The following is a 9189-nucleotide window of genomic DNA, read 5'->3' as shown; positions in this document are numbered from 1 at the left end:
GTACCTCAGAATGTGACTCTATTGAAGATGGGGCCTTTATTTTTTTAAGATTTGTTTGTTTATTTGAGAGAGAGAGTGCGTGCATAGTGGGGGGGAGGGGCAGAGGGAGAGAGAGTACCTCAAGCAGACTCCCCACTAAGCATGGAACCTGAAGCCCCAAGTCTGAAGCCCAATCTCGGGACTCTGAGAACATGAGCTGAGCCGAAATTAAGAGGCGGAGGCTTAACTGAGCCACCCAGGCACCCCTGGAGATAGGGCCTTTAAAGATGTAATTGTGGGTAAAACAAGGATGAGCCTTAATCCAGGTTGACTGGTGTCCTTTTGAGAAGATTAGGAAGCAGATGGGCATAGAGGAAAGACCATGTGAATACTCAGGAAGCTGAAGGCCATCTGCAAACCAAGGAGAGAGCCTCAGAAGGAACAAATCCTGCCAACACCTGGATCTCAGGCTTCTGGCCTCCAGAACTGTGAGAAAATAAATTTCTGTTGTTTAAGCCCCCCAGTCTGGGATATTTTGTTATGGCAGCCTGAGCAAACTCATATAAATGGTAAGTCCTTTAAATACACCAGGAGGCTTTGCTTGTTGCTGCCCCTTAAAAGCCATCCTGGGCATCATGGGAGCAAGCAGGGTTTTTTGGAAGATCATTGTTGAACAAAGAGGAGGAAGGCTTGCTTGATGCAGCAGGGAGTAAAGACTTAAGATTCAAGAAGAGTTCTAGGAAGTTCGAGCTGTTCGAGCCCAAGTGGCTTGTCAAGGGAAAACAGGGCTCCCGAGTGCTGCTCTCTCATGCCCTGGAGGCTGGGTTTGGGACATTCCTGCTCTCAGATTCCAAGAGCAGTGCCGTGGCGGCTCTGCTGAGCTGACCCACTGAACTAGTCTCACGCCTTCTTGGAGTCCAGCTTAGCCACCTGGCTGTGGATTGGCATCCATGAGTCATGTGCCTGGCCATCTACAGGATGAAGGCTCAGGAAAGCAGTTCTCCTCTCCTCTGCTCTTTCAAGTTAAGGGCAAAGGAGGGGTGCAGATGGCAAAAGTAAACGTATAATTGGGGTAGAGACCTGATTTATGAACAAGTAAGGCATCTAAAAACATAGTTTCTTGTCGGTAGTCGACCTTCTGTAAACACTGAATGTGTTCTTGGTGAGGTGTCTTTCTGAATAGTGCCAAGTGGGTGGTTGCCCTCTCTTGTATAAGTTTGGTGTGACTTTCCCTGGGTACACAGCCTGTAAAGATTCCTGCTCATCACCATGGTAGATCATTGTGATGTAACCCGCCGTATTTCACTTCATGATACATAGTGATCGTTTGCTCATGGCATTTCATATTCTCTTACCTCCTTGGTTTACCAGGTTTTTGTTTGTTCGTTTTGTTTTATTTTTATTTTGTTTTCTTGAATCAGCATGTTTTCAACCAGCCCTATTCTTGGGCATTTGGGTTTGTTTGCTTGTTTTTTTCAATTTTCCCACTGCAGTGAGTATTGTTGAGGAGGAGTGTCTGTCTCCTTCGCTGTGCCATCCTTCTTAGAATCAAGTCCTCCAAGTGAAAAGGTGAAGTCAAATGTTGCAAACAGTTTTAAGAAGTTGGAGATGCACTCTCACATCCCTCTACATAAAAATTGCCATAACAGAAACCATCCTTGTGCATTTTGCTTCCCATACATACCTCTATTTCCCTCTGGGTATTAGACATTAAATAATTATTCTTTTTTTTTTTTTTTAGATTTTATTTATTTATTTGACAGAGAGAGACACAGCGAGAGAGGGAACACAAGCAGGGTGAGTGGCAGAGGGAGAAGCAGGCTTCCCGCGGAGCAGGGAGCCCGATGTGGGGCTCAATCCCAGGACCATGGGATCATGACCTGGGCCGAAGGCAGACACTTAACGACTGAGCCACCCAGGCGCCCCTTAAATAATTATTCTTGCTGTTCACCTCCTCCACCAGGAGAAGCAGACTCCCTGCTGAGCAGGGAACCCAATGCGGGACTCGATCCCACGACCCTGGGATCTTGACCAGAGCTGAAGGCAGATGCTTAACCAACTGAGCCACTCAGGCGCCCTACTGCCTCATTTCTATTCTTTAAATTATACATACTCTGAAAAAGCAGCTAAAAATCACCTATCCACAAGGGTTTCTTGAACCTCCTCTGTAATAAAATAGCACACTCTCATTGCTCTGTGACTTGGGACTCACATTTAGCTTTTTCCAGTTTATTTGAAGTATTCTGTGTAGGTCTTCTTTCTTTGCTAGATTACCTGAGGGTAGAAGCTCCACCTTTAAACCACCTGCCAGAGTCCAGCAGGCATCCTGGTAGAAGACATTCACTTGGTGATTACCATCTGAATTCATTAGTTCTCCTTCCCAGCCCTGCTTTACATTACATAATGTTCTGGGCAGCCTCTGGGTTTTGGCTGCCTTTGTCACTTTATGCAATGCTCAGTGCCATACCAAATAAGCACACTCCATGTGGTTTATCTAATGGTAGGTCCTGGCTTCTCAATTTGTTATATTATTGTAGCCTGGTAGATGTAACCTGATGGCAGATGTAGGCCTTTGAATGTACATGAGAGGATTAGTGCAGATATAGAAATGGAGTAAAATGAGGAACTTTAATGTGCCATTTATATAAGATAGTAGTTCTCAACCCTAGCTGTTTGAGAATTTTGTGGAGGGTTTTTGAAACTTAGCAATGCTCAGGCCCCATCCCAGACCAGGTACATCAGACTCTTCAGGGTAGGAGCTGCATACTTAAAAACTTCTTGATCAACTCCTACCTGTAGCCACAGTGGAAAACCGTCGATAATTTCAAAGCAGTACTTCTCAAATTTTAATATGCATGCCAACCTTCTGGGAATCTTGTTAAAATACAGGTTATGATTCTGTGGGCCTGGGGTGGGAGTGATGTCCAGGATGGCCTCAGGGGGTGCTGAAGCTGCTAGTTCTTCCAGCACACTTGGATCACCAAGGATCTGAAGCAGGGGCTCTCCCCCTTGGTTGAACATTCGAATCACTTGGGGAGTTTTCTAAAAATATGGCAGGCTCAACCCTATGCTCAGAGATTCTGATTTCTTTGTTCTGGGGTGGGGCCCAGGCATAAATTTAAAAATACTCAAGATGTTTTACATGTGTATTTGGGGTTCAGAACCAAAGGAAAGAGGAGAAATGAAGCATTTCTCCAGAGATAATGCCACAGAAAAAACAAAACAAGAAACTTGGCCCCAGGCACACTTCGGCTCATAACAGCTATCTGATTAAAGAGGAAGGCCTTATTTTTTCTTGAAATGTCTGTTCTGAAATAAAATTTGGAAGGATTTAAGCTTGCTGTAAGGAAATGATCAGTGACATGAACTGGACAGTACTGGAATTTAGCTGTGGGTGAACCCAGAAGCACTTTTCTTAGACAACTTTAATATTGATGAGATTGTCCCCTTCTGAGTGAGGAGCAGATGGCAAGGCTGGCCCGAGTTACATGACTTGGGGACCCACTGACGCTGCCACAATGCCACATGTATTATTTTAGAGTGCAAGGATCTTGATGGAGTCACACACTTGCCGAATTCCAAGTGGGAGACTAAGGTCTGTGAGGAGTGTCTTTGTGGCCAAGATGGAATTAACTGTTGCTACGAGGAAGTCTCAAGTCAGTAGGGCCAGTCGGGGGATTCAGTTCTGTTGGGCTGCTCTCTGAGGAATACGTACTCCCTTCTTTCAAATTCTCATCCTGAAGGAGGTTTAGTTTTTCAGTGCCATTCCTTTCTTTTTCTTTCTTCCTTCCTTTCCTTCCTTCCTTCCTTCCTTTTTTTATTGTGGTAAAATATATAAAACATAAAATTTACCATTTTAACCATTTTTAGGTGTAAAATTCAGTGACATTAAGTACATTCACATTTCTGTGTCACCATCTCCAGAACTTTTTCATCTTCCCAAACTGAAACTCCGTGCTCATTAAACAACCATCTGTTCCCTCCTCCACCCAGTCCCCGGCAACCCCCATTCTACTCTGTCTCTATGAATTTGACAACCTTAGGTACCTCATCTAGGTGCTATCATTACAGTATTTGTCCTTTTGTGACTGGCTTATTTCCAGATAATGTCCTCAAGGATCATCCGTGTTATAGCATGTCTCAGAATTTCCTTCCTTTTTGAGGCTGAATAATGTTTCATACATTTGGGGTGCTTCTACCCCAGGCTTATTTCCTTTTTTTTTTTTAAAAGATTTTATTTATTTATTTGACAGAGAGAGACACAGCGAGAGCGGGAACATAAGCAGGGGAAGTGGGAGAGGGAGAAGCAGGCTTCCCGCCGAGCAGGGAGCCCGATGCGGGGCTCGATCCCAGGACCCTGGGATCTTGACCTGAGCCGAAGGCAAACGCTTAACCGACTGAGCCACCCAGGTGCCCCGGCTTATTTCCTTTAAGTAGGTTTGAAACTTGATAAATATTTTATTATTAAATACCTATATCCAGATGGGTTGTACTCAGGATAGGAAATAACACCCAATCATCTGAAGGTATTCTAGAAGTTGGCCAGTGTCACTTTAGCCTTAGTTTGTGGTCATTTGCAACAGGAGTGGCTGTGAGCACAGCGGAGGGGGTTGCATGTGAAGGTGCAGAGGATGACCTGTAGTGTGCTTTACACTCTAAACCCTGTGTTGCTTCACTGGCTCAGTTTAACTCAAGTCAGCACAAAGTTTGTGTAGATGTTTTTGCTGGATTACTGTGGACACCAAAGGTCTAGTGCTTGGGGTGATAAAACAGAGAGTACCCAAATTATGACCCTAATTGTCCTATTTCCTCAGCAGCTATGTCCATAAGAGCCACTCCCCACACCCCTCCCCACAGTCCATCTGATGTCTTCATGCCAGGCTCGGCCTGTAGCATTTTGCAAGAACAGGAGCTGCTCTGATGACAGAAGCATTGGCATAAATAGCGTTTCCCAAACTTGCCTGATCACAGACACAGCTGGGAAGTTTGATGAAATACACATTTCTGGGGCCCATCCCAGAACCTACTGAATCAGAATCTATAGGGGCGAAGGAATCTGAATTTTAACAAGTGCCTCCGAGAGACTTATGGCACTAGCAGTGAGTGGAGGAATGAGCACTTGACTTGAACACCTGAGTGCCACAGATTTTAAGTGTCTGGAAAATTCCAAATATATGTATTGAGTGTGCCCCATGCTAAGTCCTTAATGGAACAGGAAGGATATTGGATTGGGAGACTGGCTGGCTGGCTGGCTGAAGCAGGTTCCCAGGTATTGCCTTGGTTGGGTCACCACATATTACAGCTGAACCTTGGTTTTGTGGTTCCAGAAATCTGACATTCTTTCTATAAAGTGTCAGTGTGGCTGTAGGGTGTGATTGTACTGGACCAAGTTAAGGGCTAGTGAAATGTTCCTCTCTGATATGAGTGCATCTCCAAAGAGGCCAAGGCATCCACGTCCCCTGGATTTGGCACTCCCCCACCCTGGTCAGTGCCGCATCATCACAGGTATGTCAGTACAACCCTCTTCCAGGGTTCTGTGAATCGAGTACAGAAAAGAGTGACGTGAGAAGAGCCCCCATGCTAGAGTCAGAGTAACTGAGTCTGAATCTCCATTCTCTTGTATACCAGCTGTGTGACCCCGATAAGTTTCTTAATCTCCCTGAGTCTCAGTTTACTCACTGTAAAATAGGGATAATCAGGTGAATATGAAAATTAAATGAGATTTTAAATATAAATTAACTCAAATATGTAATGCCTTCTCTCTGCCAGTTTTGTGTCCCCTGAGCCTGGGTCAGTAACTGAAAATCTAGTCTGGGCTCAAGGTGCCCCTCCCCTCTTTCCTGCCACATTGCCTATCCCGTTTGGCACACTGCTTCACCCAGAGGAAATGTGTGCATTTCTCCCTACTGTTCAGCGCCAACTCCTTTGCCCTGTAATTGTCTCACAGCCTAGCGAGTTTTTCTCACCAACTTTTTTTTTTTTCCTTTGCCATAACAAAATAAAGGATTTGATTACACTGTTCTCTGGGAGAATTTTTTGACCTATTGCATTTTCTAGGGGACGCTGTCCAGATCTCAAGCTGCCCCACGGCAGTCCAGCCTGAGGTTGGAGGCCCAGGCCCAGACTGCCCTGGTCTCCCCACTGTCCAGGACCCCCACCGCAGGTGCCTGGGAAAATCTTTTTCCATTTATCATTATGGTTTTTACTCTTTGGGGAGAGTATTGAAATGTCCTCTTTTGTTAAAATAAGTCAAGGGACACCTTTTGGAAGGAAACATTATCACAAAGGGCCCTGGAGATAGCTGCTTCTATGTACACTTTGGGGAGGGGCAATTTAAATCTGGGGTTTCTGGAGGGCGATGAGCCCTAAAATGGTTTGCACCATTGAATGTGTGGGTGGATTATTCCAGGGAGATGGTCCCTATGTAACAGCACTCCAACCGGTCTTAAGGGTTGACTTGCTTCAAGCTTAGGCACTGCTTGCTTGCCGACCTAAGCCCCTTGGCTTGTAGGAGAACTAACCTACTTTCCTTGAGATTTTGCAGACCACTGACTGGCCTTGAGGAGTGACGGCCCAGACTTTCCCAGGAGATAAGTCCTGACCACATTTTAAAACAGCTGCCACTGGGGTGCCTGGGTGGCTCAGTTGGTTAAGCGGCTGCCTTCGGCTCGGGTCATGATCCCAGGATCCTGGGATCGAGCCCCGCATCGGGCTCCCTGCTCGGCGGAGAGACTGCTTCTCCCTCTCCCTCTGTCTGCCGCTCTGCCTACTTACACTCTCTCTATCTCTGTTAAATAAATAAATAAATAAATAATCTTAAAAAAAAACCCAAAACAGCTGCCACTGATGGCAGTAAGTCTGTTCCACATCATGTCAACATATGATGAACCACCTGAGTACCAGGGTCTCCTGCACAGAGTGCCCCCTCACTGTTTCCCCTGCTTTCCCCTTTACAACTTTCTGGCTTCACCTGGATGGGGGAGATGGTCTTTGGGATGTTGGTCCACCATCTTCCCAGGTTGCCAGCTTCCTGAATAAAGCAACCTTTCCTCTCCCACCATCACTTGTTTCTTGAGTATTGATTTTAGAGCAGCGAGCAGTCAAACCTGAGTTCAGAATTGGTTCTCTCTCTGGTAACACCGAGTTTTCATCATATTCTTTCTGAGCTCTATGATCCCCACCTGGAGTGATTCTTTTTTTTTAATATTTTCAAAAAAATTTATTTGAGAGAGAGAGTGAGCACGAGCAAGTGAGATAGAGCAGGAGCGGGGGGAGGGAAGGGTGGATGGGAGAGGGAGAAGCAGACTTGCTGCTGAGCAGGGAGCCCCATGAGACGACGCAGGGCTCAATCCCAAGATCCTGGGATCATGACCTGAGCCGCTCAGGCGCCCCCCACCTGGAGTGATTCTTTGTTCCTCTTGGCTGAGCCAGCTCCTATCCTAACTGGCCTCCATGCCAGGGACAGTTCCCTTCCCATATTCAAGCAGCAGTACTGCTGGCATATCCTGAGTAGGGAGGGCAAGAAGAGTCAGGCTGGAACAAGTTGCCTGGCCCCACAAGAGCCCAGATCTGCTTCTGGGCCTATCAGAACTTACTGCTATCTTTCTGTGCATGCAGGGCAAGGTGGAATTTAAGAGTGATGCCATAGATGGTCTGTGTGTTGATAGTTCAGGTTCTATGTGTTTAGGTCCAGGTTCCTGAAGGTGGTACTTCGGTGTTGACAGCCAAAGAGTGACCTTAAGTTGGTGAGGGGCATCCCAGACAGTTGGAGCTAGTCCTGGGGAGGCGGGGCATCCTATTCCCTTCTAACAGGCCTTGCTCTTGTCTCAGTGACAGCCCTACTACACCTGTGTGTTATCACAAAAGCCAAGTGCCAGAAAATCTTCAACAAGGAGACCTGCAGCTATAAGACGGTGGAACAGAATCACCCAGAAAGGACCTGTATTGTCAGTTGAATGGATAATGTAACGTGCTTGTAGTGGGCCCAGGGCTCCCAGCCTGAGAGGGCCCAGGTTTTCCCAGGCCAGGCCTTGTTCCTTTTTGGCCTCTAACAATCTATGATTGTGTAACCCTACCTACCGGTAAAAAAGCTTTTGAGCAAAGACTTAAATCTGTGTATGCTTTTAGTTTATAAATTATTATGTATTAGTTTATAAATTATGTATGTATTATAAATCATGCAGTGAAAGGAAACAAAAAATAAATATGAATAAAAGTTATAATGGCTTTATAATATATACTGCAATAGATCATTGTATGTCTCCTACTTAGGGGACCACTGCTGCTTCTGTCACTTATGATATGTCTGAAGTCTGCTGCCCTGGTGTCCAGCTATCCGGTGAACAATCCAAAAAATACATGTGTCTTCGAGATGAAATCAGATCCCTCATTTTCTTTGAGGTCTCATGCTTATCCTTACTTCCTCTTCTTCAGAGAGCATCCTCCATACTGTGTCCCACATATACCTTTGTGTTTGCTTGAGGTTAGGACAGGTTTTTTTGGGTTTTTTTGTTTCTTAAGTAAGCACTAGACACAGTGTAGGGCTTGAACTCATGACCCCAAGATCAAAAGTGTCCCATGTTCTACCAGCTGAGCCTGCTAGGCACCCTAAGGTTAGGGCAGTTTAGAGCAGGACAGCGTGGGAGAAGCGCCTCCAAGACCACACACCCTGATGGGGTATTAAAAGGCTAGGAACTCTGCCTTGTAGATGGAAATGGCTTGGGTGCAAGGCTCTAGTATATTTTGCTGCATACAGACCACCCCAAAACTTCGGAACTTAAAACAGTGACAATGTTGATCATCTCTTGCTGTATCTGCGTGAGAGAATATTTGTTCACTCCACAGCTCTTTACTGAGTGCCTGGGCCAGGTAGTGATTGGAGCCTGGGGCTAAGCAATTAACCAGAGAAACAAGGTCTCTGCTGTCCTGGGGCTTAGAGTCGAGTGTGTACGTGACAGATGACGAACAAGCAAACAGTCCTCTGTTGAACAATCTGTGGGCAATTGGTAAAGAGCTTTATTTTTCCTCTGCCCCTGAACCCTACCTGTTTAAACATGCTGTGTGGACTAGTTGAGCAATCTAGGCAGGCCCTTTAGTGTTTTTGGTCCTAAGATAATTAAAAAGTGCTTTGGTCACTTTTAGTTACAAAACAGTATCAATCCAGAGTCTGCATCTGAAGTGAAGAGGGGAACAAGAGAATTAAGGGTCAGG

This window comes from Neomonachus schauinslandi, chromosome 6, assembly GCF_002201575.2.
Source record: "Neomonachus schauinslandi chromosome 6, ASM220157v2, whole genome shotgun sequence".
Lineage (NCBI taxonomy): Eukaryota > Metazoa > Chordata > Mammalia > Carnivora > Phocidae > Neomonachus > Neomonachus schauinslandi.
The sequence above is the reverse complement of the archived record's forward strand: the minus strand, read 5'-3'. Positions refer to the sequence as shown.